Raw genomic sequence first — 14,446 nt, 5'->3', positions numbered from 1 at the left:
TTCTGATACTAGTATATGGAAAGAGTTTAAGTAAATAGCACTGGCTCTTTATTTACATTATAAAAATTAATCCTATTATAAGTTTTAGATGGTTTTACAACAAAATTCGCTGTATAAATAATGTTAGATTGGAGCTTTTTTTAGCGTGTATTTTTTACACGCAAACGTTCGCTACTCGGTAACGGCGTAGCCAGTAAACATTCGCACATGTTCACAAATTCAGTGACGCGATTCATAAACGCGCGTCATATGTGCATAGGCAATGCAGGCGACTGCAGGTGACAGAGCGGCGGCGGCGGCGGCGTAGTGGCGTGAGTACGTGCCCCTGTCTCGCTTTACTCAACCTTGCAACGCGATATGGTTGTTGTAAGTTGTTGAATCAAACGCGCCTAAAACGCGGTCCAGCGTAGCTGCGTATGTGCGTTTGCATAGCTTCGTACTCGCGTTTGTATCGATTCGCAACGCAACAATCTGCTTTTTGAGCCTCTGAATACGTGTTCGTGAAACGCGTGCTGTCTGCGTAAAAAATGAGTCGTGTGTACATACCCATAAGTTGAATTCGGATTCAATAGATTTGCAGATACTGCCAACCGTAGTAAATGTCAACAGATGCGTTAAAATCTTACAGAATTTAGCAACTCAGTTCATCTCTTGCACCGAACGTCCAATGCATCCGAACCCGGAATTCCGTCGCACGCCCGCCTATCGCCGAGTCGAGTCCTTTCCTATCCTCTCGACAACTTTATGTTACGCCATAAACTGGGCCGTGTTTGTGCATTGTATTGTATTTCAGTAAACTTTGAACTCAATTCTATACGTTCACTAAATCTAAATTACGTTTTACTAATTAGATAATTATATTTAATTTTAGATAATTATTTTATTATAAGTATACGATTTCGTGTGATGATGATTTTTAGAAAGTCAAATATAAATGTGTATACCTCAAATGGGTAGAAAAATACTTGATCTTCTTTTAATCGTATACATTGTAATGGTTGCTATCGTGATGAAAGGATATGCCAATCGGCGTAAGGTAGTCGCTGATTACCAAAATACTAACTAAAAACCTTTGTAGTAAATTCCTTCGCACAATGAGGAAATACTTACATTGAGTTCTTAGGCTTTCGCGATTGTTACACATACGAAATGAAACTATTTTTCCAGATTTAATCGGATTTATCGTATTGAAATCCGGAAAAATAGTTTTACACCCTATACTTACATTGAATTACGTAAGTATGGAAGCTGCTATACAATTTCTAAAGCTCGCAACTACAATATATTTTATATATTTTAAAGTGACGGGACGAGCAAGCCGTGCCACTCATGCAAAGACGTAGAGGGACCGTCACCCTGAGACATAAAAGTTAATAAATCCCGTGTGCCTGTAATTTTACCAATATTCTTCAAAACCGGAACGTATTGATGCTCAAATTACTGCTTGGCAGCATAGATAGGTAATTTCTTCGAGTGGGTTTTATAATTGCCACAAAACTGTCACGGCGAACTTAATAACAAGTTTTCGGGTAATTCTCTGGGTGAACTCTTTCACTAAGAGCTCTACTGCCGCTGTTACTGGTTAGTGCCCCCGAAGTTATATTATAGTACAGGGAATTCTCTAGTATGAGACTAGGTAATAGGTATAGTTGTCTGCCATATTATCATTATCTTGTAGAATAATGCTTCAAACTGCAACTACTGTAGAAATAATTTGTTGCGCAGTATATATACATATTTTGGCGTTATCTCGTATATATATAACCATTGTTTCTCTGTGAATAGCGATCAGTTGCCATGGTTGTACTAGATCTGAGGATGCTATGATAAACTACTTCGCGTCTGAACCATCAAAGAATTACCAATAGTTTTTTTAAAGTTTCTTTCTTGGAAGCTGGATTTGTCGCCAGTTTTGTTTCAACCACTGCGTTGATAATTTCCGATTATCGTAAAAAATCCGTTTTTCATGACAAGTGTCGATTACTTAGAAAAATTACTTCGATTTGGCCGGATTCGAACCACCGTCACCTAGCAAACCGTGCTAGACGCTATTCCATTTAAGTCCCGGAACAAACCAGCGGACCTCACGAATTTCTCTATGTTCTTTTTGTCGGATCTTTCTATTTGGTTTTCAATGACTTTTTAGCCGTAGCGCTATCTATGAGAAAGTATTTCGTCGTTTTAGTACATAGTTCGATCTTTGTATTAATAATTATAACAAACTAGTAAAGTAATTTCTCAAAAAATAATTGACTATCAATTCAGTAAAAATTTAAGTGTCGATTAATTAAGGCGAATCACCGGAAGAGAAACGGGAAAAACTGTTTGACAGCACGGGACGTACATTTTCGCTAGGAGTTTTACTGCTACTAAAAATATGCAATTTAGAATTCGCAAACCTACCGTGGATCTACCTAGACAGATATACACAGCGACTTCCAGATCGTTCTTTAAAAAAAAAATTTATTTCCCTACTAAGTATAAGTATTTAGCAGGTGGTAATAAACAGAAAACAAAATGTGTTTTTGTTTCGCAACGTGTCGTGGTCGTGTATGTAGGAAGCGTTTCGTGCTCGCGCGGTGATCGCTTCATTCCTGTGGCAAATGGGATAATTAGTTCCGTAGTGCGAGGGTCCGACCCTAGGGTATTGACATTTCAATGGCGATGATTAAGTTTGCTCACATTATCGAAGAACGCACATAAAATTTAACGACTTTTCTTTTAAATAGATCTGTTAGGGCTCTTCACTCTCTCTATTTGGGCTCATTTTTATAAACAATTTCATCCAATGGAAAGAAAAACGTGAACGTGCACTGTACATATTCGCCCAGGTGATGCTAGTACACTATTGGGATGCTTGACTATTGAAATATTTGCAATATTTTATTGAAAAAGCATGATTTTGATTACCATGATATTGATTTTTTTGTGCAAATACTTTCAGTACTTATTTATTATTAAGATCATTTATTAAGATCGAACAACATAAAGCAAAATTGCTCTCTGTGCCTTTGTTGGTAAGAACCATGGCCTCGAAGACGCTCCCTGTCTGTAGCTCACTGTTGGTAAGAGGCCCCAGTCAACTCGAAGGAATTTCTCTTTGTATCAATAATAATAAAAGTATTCATGTCAAAGGGCCTAATTTCGAATAATAAAATAATTTATATGGTCCCTTAAATGTATTCTCTATTTTTAAACATAAAATGTGGCGCATGTAAAATATAAAACACAATTTGTAAATATTTTTTTCCGTAACAGTAGAGCTCATTGTGGAAGAGTTCGTCTGGGGTTGTCCGCCATCTTACCTATTTCTGCCGCCAAGCAGTAATGTGAGCATTACTGCGTCCCGGATTTAAAGGGTAAGAGTGCTGGTGAAATTACAGGCTCATGAGAAGTCTCAACTTACGTCTCAGAATGACGGGCGAAGAGGCAATGCCCTTTGAGTGGCACTGCAACTGTTATTGACATGCGTAATATCATGAAAAAAATTGTTGTTATTGAATAATAAAAATTGTCGCCAATATCACATAAAATCATATAAAATATGTAGACCAGAGAAACGTTTATAATTTTTTCAATTACATTGTATATTAGCCACTTTGTCTATACAATGCGATTACAATTAGTTAGGTTCATTTAAAGAAAGTGCTCCAGTGAATGGTTTTTACAGATTTGTCTCAGGAAATTTTTAAATAAATCCAACTCAAATTCAGTAATCGTATCCTGATATTTCGATTCAGATCCCCGAGGCCTTTAAAATGTTGAAACATTTTTAAATTTAATGTTCCAGTTTCTATGAGTGTCTCGTTACCGTTTTTTATTAAATTGTCTATCTGATTTGTTTACTTAGACGGCCTATTTACTTTATACTAATAAAGAATAATGAATTTACATTGCATTTATTTAATTTTACTGTTTTATTTATGTTATTACATACATCGCTTATAAGTTAAAATTTATACGTTAGAGCTCCTCGTAGATGTAGAGCTAATCATCACACTTTGAACCTCTACAACTGCGTAGAGATATGGTAGAGACGTTGCATCACTTAGCGGGTTTTGCCGGATGTACCATGGCGAGTGCTACCAGTTACGCGGTCAACGATTTTCATTCCCTGAAGAGGCTGTCGAAGAGTATGAAAAATATGTTTCAGAGCTTGTCACGGAGGAGTGGTATAAATATTTGCAAAATTGATTGCACATGCATGAGTCATTCTTTGTAGAAGTGTGATCAACACAGGCATACATATTCTACTATAAATGTTATACAATCTAATATAGTTTTGCATGTCCTACTGATGGCCACGGATCACCTGTAAATATATATATCGCTGCCTTTATTCAATATGCAATTTTGCAGAATACTTAGATTTATTTTAAGCATAAACCGATGAGCAGAGAGACGCTAGGACGCTACGATTGTTGCAGTGCTCTGTATCAAGGGTTCACTCCAACCTACAAGGGGCCAATGTCATCGAAAAAAAAAAAGGGGTGAAAGGCATGAAATGTTAATCCACGAGAAGTGGAACTTTAGGCAGGCCTTGTCCAAAACTTTTCCATAAATGGAGTAATCCATATTACACAGATAATATACACGTAAATTACATGTTATAATGTATAAAATACTAAAATATAAATTGTCAACGTTTCACTACAAACAAGATATGCGGTTAGATAAATATATAAAACTTAATATCAATTATTTATTTTAACACACAATTAAAAAAAAAATTAGAAACACAGGTGGTCTAAACAAAACAAAAAACATAGGCACTTGGTCTACCAAACGAAGAAGATTGGGAGCCTTTGCTTTATAAAATACCAAAGTATTCTTCATCGCTGATTAATGAAGATGAAAGTGAAAAAAAAAAGAAAATTGAATAGTGTATTTCTCAAATGGCAAACATCGTTAATATAACGTATCACTTTAGTTAAGAGAGAATATAGAGAGTGTAGATTCTGCCTCGAGACGGATGGAACTCTTCTGCATCTCCTCACTCAATCCTGTCCCCTATGTCCCGAAGTTCCATACTGGGAAGGTACAGACCACAATCAGGCATAAAATCAGTCGTAGCCAGAAAAATGTCTTAGTTCTTTAATGATGTTGACCTTGGTTCCGATCTGTAAAAAGGTGAATCACCAATCTTGAATACGAATTGATAATAGATCAGTTAATGGTCGCAATGACGAGAGGCGGCATAGGACCTGAAAAATAAGGAAAGACAGATAAGTAAAGGGTCCTAGTAATAATAATATATTCCATTTTGTCCGCAAACGGATTCATTCCAGTGAGCTTCACTAGCAGTTTAAGGCGACTGGATTTCTGTGGTATGTCGCTTCTAGCATAAATGCAAAAAGCGGTCCTGCTCAATACGGCACGTATTTTAACGCCGGTTCTTGTACCTGAGTCCCTGACTCCGGCCGACTGTGCGATTGTCGGGGCATATCCCCAGTCGCATTAAAAAAAAATCTTTTAGGCACTGGGACACCCAAAATAATAATAATAACTCCCTATAATCGTTTTCTGAATTCCATTCACAATATAAACCTGACAAGAAACTTATCTAATTGCCATTCTGAACGGTGTCAGACAGATCGATATTTTTAATTAGGAAGTTGACAATAATTTCAACTCAAAATCAGTAATCGATCCTGGATTTTCGAATATAGGTATAGGCAAAGGTTGCTTAGAGATTCTGTCGACTCAGCGATGTACTTATACAAAGTATGGGTTTGACCAAGCTAAGAATATAAAGTAAAATGTATTCTGTAATAATATTTATTTAAACAACTATAAAAGAACATCAAAAAGAGCACAAACAGGTGAAGGAGCTGGCTATGAATCGCAAAAAGAGTGGTGGAGGCTACACCGACAAGAGCCTGGCTCATAAATAGCATGATGATAATGCCCATGGCAAAACATAGACATCATTTCATCATCATTTTAAAACACATAAAGCAATTTAGAAATAACAGAGAATTAATTTTTAATGTTATGGAAAAGGAATCAAAAATGAATGACCGTAATAATCAGTAATCGGAATAGGTAGAGTTTCTTTATCTAAAGTACGAGGAACATGGACAGAAAATGGAGACTGCCTTACGACAATTGTCTTTAGTTCCTAGGTCTTTTCGGGATTCGAGAAATCACTTAAGTACATTAAAAATTGACGTTATTTGTGATAGGCAGGTGGACTATATTTATTTTAATTTTGCGACGATTTGTTGTAACACCAACTTTTCGGAATATTTAGGAAAATTTCGACTTTCTGATTACGACATGAAAATCGAGTTACAAAGCTAAAACGTACTAGAATACGATGAGTCGATGCGATAGTTTTAGGATTCCGCAGGAATGTCCATAAATCAATAGAATGTTTGAAATATGCAGTGTTTTTTTTTAAATGGAATAGTGTGGAGAAATCCGTTACCATAGAATATATAAGGAAATTATAATAGGATATTAAGTCTTTTTTGTGAAAACAATTTTGTCATAGTCAATTTTTTGATCAAGCGTGGGTTGTCCATAAAAATGAATAAAATTGATCAAAATTTTATTAGGGTTGATCGACTGAGTTTCATGAAGGAATCGGTATGGGACGAAAAAATCGGGATAGCAGAAGTTGGTCAAATTTAATTTAAAAAAATGGATATGGTTTCGAATTTCCCCACAAAGTCCCATTTAACAATCTGTATATCTTAACAACTATAAATAAATGTATTAAGTAATTGTTTCCAGTTTGGCGGGATATAAGTCTTTTGTAAAATGTACAGAAAAAATGTTTGAAAAAAAAAAGAATTTTTTTGTCGGAATTTCCATCGCAAACTTAAGATATATATAGTCTACCTACCTATCCTAAATAACGTCATTTTTAACGTACTTAAGAGATTTCGCCAATCCCGTAAAGATCCAGGACCTAAAAAATATTGTCGTAAGGGAGTCTCCACTTTCCGACTCTGTTCATCGAAAAAAACTCTACCTATTCCGATTACTGGTAGTAATATACTCATGGACATATCTAGAGGAACGCTAAAAAAGGTTGGATTATCATAACAACGTACATAATGTCACTGGCCACATCAGAACGTTTAATCCAAATCAAAAGACGATCTCATTCTCATTTCAAATGGAATGTTCCGGATATATGTGGCTAGAGGGTCATGTGAACATTGTTATCATAATTCAACCTTTTTTAGCTTTCTCTATATCCAGTGTACTTGTAAGTGTGTGAGTGTAATAGTGGTATTTCTTTAAGATATGGACGGACAATACATTTTTCCTTTTCACTGTCAATTCAACAAAAGTCATATTATGAAATTGTAGACTACGTATTAGATAAAGATGTATGGAAAGACAACATGAGTCTAGATTCCATACAAATATGATCCAAAGTGTATTCTATAACATTTAAGTTTATTTAAAAAGAGCAATCCTTAGAGTTTCTTGTTCGTTCTTCTCAGGGAAGCCAGCACAGTGAACGAGCAGTGCCTTAAAAAAATACGTTTTCAAATGTAAAAATGGTACCTATGGAATAAATGATTATTTGACTTTGACTGCATTGAAATCTACGTGGCATTGACAATATATATTACATATGAGTAGTCCACTAAGAAACTGCGTTGTGTGCGTAGTTAAAAAAAAAACTATAAACTAAAATACAACAATTATTGATCCGAAAACGAATTTTTAAATGGTACTTTTTAATAATCTGAAAATTGTGATAAAAAAGAGATGAACAATATGAAGAAACAAAATCACAGTATTAAACATTTTACTTTATTAACCGACTTCAAAAAAGGAGGAGGTTCTCAATTCGACTGTATGTTTTTTTTTGTTTTTTTTTTGTATGTATGTTACGCGATAACTCCGGTATTTGTGAACCGATTTTCATTATTCTTTTTTTGTTGAAAGGGGGTTCTTCCATAGTGGTCCTATTTCATTTTGAAGAAAATCATCCGCCACTAAGGGTGGCATGAAGATTCATTTTTATAAATAGCGCCTAAATTTTACTAACGAGCAATTATTTTAATGGTTGATTTTGCTATTGCTCCAATTCAAGGCGTTTTCCTCTCGATATACTTTGAGTAGTGAGAACCGATTTTTATTATCTCCAGTGTCAAGTCCTTTATAGTGCGAATTTAAGGATATTTCAATAAAACTTAGCAAATAGACGTAATTCCACGTACTTTTGAGGTCGGTTTTTTTAGTACTCTGTACTGAGATTATTTCCATTTAAAAATTGAACAGAGAGTTTAGCAACAGTAATCTTAAAATAATACGTTTAGTAATTGTTCGGAATTAACGTAGCTAGTTTTGTAACAACGCTATGATAACATGGCTAGTTTTGTTATAATAATAGTAAAAAATACAACTTGCATCTAATTTCAATATTCCTTTTGACTCTTGTATCCCGTCGTCAACCATCGATGTATCTTCATTATCTGTCATTTCTTCTTCGGTCACATTTGATTGCACTTGCCCGATATTATGAGTGTACAATTCAAGAACTTCATATGTAAATCAATGTTCTCCGAAATGTTTGACGATCAAGTATTTAATAAATGAACACGAGGGACCTCTCGGACAAAATAATAAATGCCGAAGAAAATAATGGGTTATGCACGGGTTTATACTCAATAGAGCAGCGTTTGCATGTTGACAGACAAAATGGCAACTTTTGAAAGTGTAAAATTAAGAAAGATACTGACTTTTGCAAAAGGTGTCAACATTTGACGGGATGTACCAAGTTTAGGCACTGTATTGTTCAGGCATTTGAAATTATTTAAAATACTAATCCATTTCACGTCATTAACTAAAAATCGTTAAAAATATCATACAGCGCTGTTTGCAAGTGGACTACTCATATGTATAAATTATCTATCTAAATACGAGTATATCCATATAAAATCTTGAAAAGGAATGCGTCATAAATATAAGTACGACAATCTTTACATGAATATAAATTTGTAACATTTACTTCCGGCTACGATCATCTGAAACGAGAACAAGAAAACGTAGACATCTTTTTCTTTTTTTTATCATAGCCCCGCACTAGGGAAATCTGTATCGCGGGTGCCATTGATACACACATAGACAATCACAAATTACGCCGAAACTTTAAAAGCGTTATGCTTATATTATTAAACTCACAAGATAAATAAATGTAGGTCATACAAATGTTTCTCCCGGCATGAAAACCGAAACCGGGGGACCCTTGCGTGGCATTCCAGCATGGTAACCGTTCGGCCACGTAGGCAGTTCGACATTTGAACTCTACATGTCTTCGGCACAGACATGTTTTGGACGACTTGCAGAAAAAACAGCCAATGGAACGTCGCAGGTATCGCGGGACTGACTAAGTTCGAAAAGATTTAAATGTCTAAAGGCCATAAAGTGGCACAAAATAGAACCAAATAGTGTCTTTTGGTATCTGGGTGCATATAGTGATGCTGAGTCAATAAAGTGACTAAGTTTCTTCTTCCTCCATACCTACCCTGCTGATAAACAAAGTAACGGTGAGCAAAATCTTTGTGATAAATGTTATATCATCATCAACCGTACGTTCCACTGCTAGACACGGATGTCCTCAGGCGAGGGTTTAGGCCATAGTCTGCCACGCTGGTCCAATGCGCCTTGGGGACTTCATACGTTTTGCGAGGGTTGTGAACCTTCTTCGACCTGCAGATTTCATAACGATGTGTTTCTTCGCTGAAAATATCATGATACATTTCTTATTGAACTTCTCACATAAATTCCGATAAATTCGGAGGTGCGAGAACGGATTCGAACTCACGACCTCTGCTTGAGAGGCGATAGATTAAAAGTAAAAATATTGTAAGTGTCTTTATGTTAATACCGCAGGCATTCCATTATTTTTCATCCGGTTGCGATGAAAAATTCGTGAGTTGTTGTGCCCACACTGGCAAAAGTTTCTTAAGTATTAGATCCCACTGCTGGGACAGGTCTTCTCTAAGGTGAGGGTTAAAGCCACTGTCTGTCACACTGGTCCAATGCATGTTGAGACTTCAAAAGATTTCAGTATTGCAACGTATGCCAGGTACAACTCTCCCCTACTTGTCATAACTTTCGCAAAGGCACCTAAAATTTTTTATTTCAAAAATGTTAATTACGCTGCGTTTGCTTAAAAATAAAATTGAAACTAAATAAGATATAAAGAAACCGTTTATAGGGGGTTATAGATCTCGGTTCGCTGATTCCAGACATGTTAATAACTCACTTTCGCTAAAAATGTCTATAAGTTAATTATGATAAAGAGGGCAGAATTAGTATAAAAATAAGCCTTGTTTAAAATACATAGTGGTACATGTAAACAACGTCTCTGCTGGTTTCGTTAACTTTGTCCACTTTATTTGTAATTACCGTCTATTGTCTGATGGGAATATAACGCTTTTCAAAGAATTTTCCAAGGTAACTAGTTTCCCTCGTAAAAATTGTGAGAAACTTAAACAGTTGTTCTTTTTACGAAGTGCGTGCATGCAGTTGAACTGGTGAACCAATAATTAATACTGCCTTCCATGTCATAACTAACGTATTTGCATTTTGGTAACTTTTGAGGCTCTTAACTTTTTTTTAAATGCCAATTACGGTTATTTTGCTTAATAATAAAAGTGAAACTAAATAAGATAAAAAAAATCGCTTATAAGGTGTTATTTATTTATTTCCTTTTGGTGATTCAAAATATGCTAATAACTCAATTTGGCCAAAAATGTTGAATACGTTAGATAAGATATGGATGGCAGAATACAACATTGTACCAGCACTTTGCTTACAAATAATATTCCTATTTATGTAGTTCGTTAGTTAATAAATAATTGAATTAAAAGTCAACTTTGTTCATAATCCAATCAACGTTTTCTGTATGAGAACAGTCGTCATAAGGGCAGTAATTAAGATCGTTATTTATAAACGTGCCGGTACGTTTCGTCTCAAGAATATTTTGAACTTAAAATGAGTTTTCATATCAAAGGGAAAGTTTTATAAAGTAAGGGACAAATTTTATCAAATTCGTTAGCAGGACCGTGATTACCTCGGTATTTTGAAGAAGTTTGATGAACACGGTACTTTTATGCCTCTAAATGTTGATAAGTGCGAGTGCCCAGATTTATTAAGCCTAGATTGGCTTTGGTCACTAATGGCGCCCTCTATCCGCTTATACTGGAACATAGATTTAGTATATCCATAGATTGGCCCTGAAGTATTGGAGACGAGACCAAAACAAAAATACATCTGTGTGCGTATAATGTGCGTATGTGCAAGATAAGTAGTGTTGCGACATCCACTGATTTAACTTTAATATCGATTAACATATTACACCGGCATTTCACTTCGTCGTATTCACCAAAATGTCTTATCGCAAAACGCCGAGATGTTAATTAACTAATTAATTAATGATTCAATACAAAATTAAGAAAGCTACTATCACCTTCTGGCAGTGTCATAGGATGGAAGGTAAACAATGGGGACTTTCACCCAAGATAACACTATGGCTCTACAAAACGGTGATAAAACCCATGATCAGTTACACGTTTTGGTCACACAAACACATTATGTGTACCAAATTTCAAAATAATCAGACAAGTAAGTTTGGAGTAAATTGGCTGTGACAGACGGACAGATGGACACACAAGTGATCTGTGCTTGCCTCTAAAGGAAAAGAATTTTTCCTGAAAGTGTTTGCTGCATATTTTTTAAAACTTTTTGGGAACCCAGTCTTCTCTCTTTAGCATTATAAGCCATTTCTGTCGTACTTCAATGTTTTGAGGAAATCTGAATCAACAACAATAATTAACATAAAAAAATTAGTGCCTCAACTACGCTATTAAAAGAAATTTTCGTTTTAATGTAGACAAAAAATAATGCACTAATGCAATATTAATTAAATATAAAGTACTAAAACCAGAAATTTCTGATTCAATAATATGAAGTATGAAGATGATTTCGGCTGTATGCAAGCCTCGCCTTTGCATTTCTTTTTTTTAGTTAATGACATCTCGATAACATATTATCGATTGCATCAATCTCTATGAAAGTGGGGTTATGAATTTCAGAAATTCACGTATTTGATATATTTTTTAATTGAATTCGTATACATTTGGGTTATTAATGCACGTGAATGGTATAATTTTACGGATATATTTATGTAAAAAACTTTTGTGGTAGTGCTTTTGGACAGCTAAAAATTTAAATAGTACTTACATGTGAAATGTACAATTCTGCGAGTTTTCCTTTTTAGATGAGTTACATCCGGGTACTGAACACGTTACCATGACTAATAAACGTCCACTTAACACTATTTCACATTTTAAAACCAATTATTTTTCAAAAATAAACGAAATTTGTTTCTTTGTCAGCTGACCTTAGGTTCATACAGGCTCATAGCGTATAATGAAGTGGTCTCGTCTACCTATCTCGCTCTAACATACGTGTATACTAACGCTCTTTCACTTGCATTGCCAATCTATGGGTACCTATATACTAAATCTATGTACTGGAAACGTACAATGTGGGGCAAAAGCCCCAGTTTGAGGGATGAATAAAAGTACAGAATTTACTTATTTTTATTTAAGGTCTTGATTTTTTATTCAATCCATATGCAGTTTTTTCCCTTAAGTTTTGAATACGATATACGATCTCAGCAAGATAGCGACTTTCAACACCAATGTACACAGTGGGGCTCCTTGTAAAAGACCAAGGAAGTACTGCCACCTTACCTATTTCTGCCGCCAAACAGTAATGTGATCGTTTCGGTTTTGAAGGGTAAGTAAGGGTGCTGGTGAAATTACAGGCACGTGGGACTTTTCAACTTATGTCTCAGGGTGAAGGGCGCAGGCTCAGGTCTTTGCGATTTAAATATATATTTAATAATAAATATATTTAAGGAGGCACTGCAACTGATATGGACAGGCGTGTCGCTAACCACCTGGCGCGCGACTGCTTTGTTCCTTCACTTGATATCATAAAAAAGTAACCCAACAAGAAAATAACTTGGCTTAAATCAGGCGAGCGCGCGGTCTCCGATACAACACCTCTCAGAAAAACGAGCAAATTTTTGAAATCGATGACATCAGTTCATTGCTTGCTACTGAGGACTGCCATTGTTTTTTTTTATGAGACCAAGTGACGGAACGTAGTCCATAACAGTTGCAGTACCACTCAGTGCTTTCAAACACAGCGATTTGAGGAGCACTGCGACTGCGCCCGTCACCCTGAGACATAAGTTGACTTCATAACCGGAATGTAGTAATGCTCACATTACTGCTTGGCGGCGGTAAGGTGGCAGTACCTTCCCGGACGAACTCTTTCACTAGGAGCTCTACTGCTATAGAAACTGCTTGTGATGAAATCTTATTCAAAACTTGGAGGAAAAGGAAAAAGACTGTATAATGTAAGTTTAGCAGTTTTATTTGATTGCTCCCCCAAGTTCGGGCGTACATTTTACTCCCCGCTGTACAATTAACGCCGGGACCGTGAGCATTGCGTTGTTATTCTGTAACAACATTGGGAAATAATTATTTCTTTTATTATTTTATACGTCTTAAATAGTACCATTATGCGAGTTACTTAATACGTGCGTTAAGAAATATATAATATTTATAGTCCTATTTATACATCATAAAACAGGCATAACTTTGAATTTGCAATTCGAAAAATAGACTCGCGGTTGATGCCAGATCTACAACAGAAACGTTGACTTGTCAAAAGTAAATATGTTCTCTCAATAATACATATGTAGTTCAAACGTTAAAATGATTAGCGCGATAGCAAATAAACACAAACTGTCACATTGAATGCGTTTTATGTTTGGTTTTGTTTTGGTTTTTCCTTTGGCATTTAGCGCGATTGGGCTCCTGTAGCCATCAAGAAATAGTAGAGACCGATGTGTGATCTGTACAGTGAACACATAGTAAGTAGACTATAGAGCTTACCAGCGGCACCAGCTTTTTTTATGCGTCGTAACTTGTGCGCGTCTTGTATACGACCAACACGTACGCTTCCAGTGGCGAAACTTTGTATTACATTTACCAAATGTAGCAAGGCGACGCCGTAAGTAAGTACATGTACTTAAAACTGACACGTGACACTTAAAGGTCTCGGATCTTTTAGAAATTTTGTTAAGAACTTCAAGTTTATTTTACTGCTAGGTTTTTATAACTCTTCTTTTACTTTTTTATAATTAATTTAGAAAAAAGTAGTCAATTAATTTCATTCATTGTTATTTTTAGAGAGAAGCGCATGTGATTATAGGGTAGGGAAGCATAAATTTTTACTCTATTGTCACGGTTTTCCACTCTTTTTATTTTATTACAATTTTAGTTGTGTACATGGTACAAACAGCGACTGTGGGACATTATCATACACAAAGTAGTGACCCTTTGTACGTTTCTTTGTGTTACCCGCTTGCATTGTCAATTAATTCAGAACGAAA

Source organism: Hyposmocoma kahamanoa, unplaced genomic scaffold (genome assembly GCF_003589595.1).
Source record: "Hyposmocoma kahamanoa isolate Upper Pololo Valley unplaced genomic scaffold, ASM358959v1 65, whole genome shotgun sequence".
NCBI classification, from domain to species: Eukaryota; Metazoa; Arthropoda; class Insecta; order Lepidoptera; family Cosmopterigidae; genus Hyposmocoma; species Hyposmocoma kahamanoa.
This window is presented reverse-complemented; position numbering follows the sequence as displayed.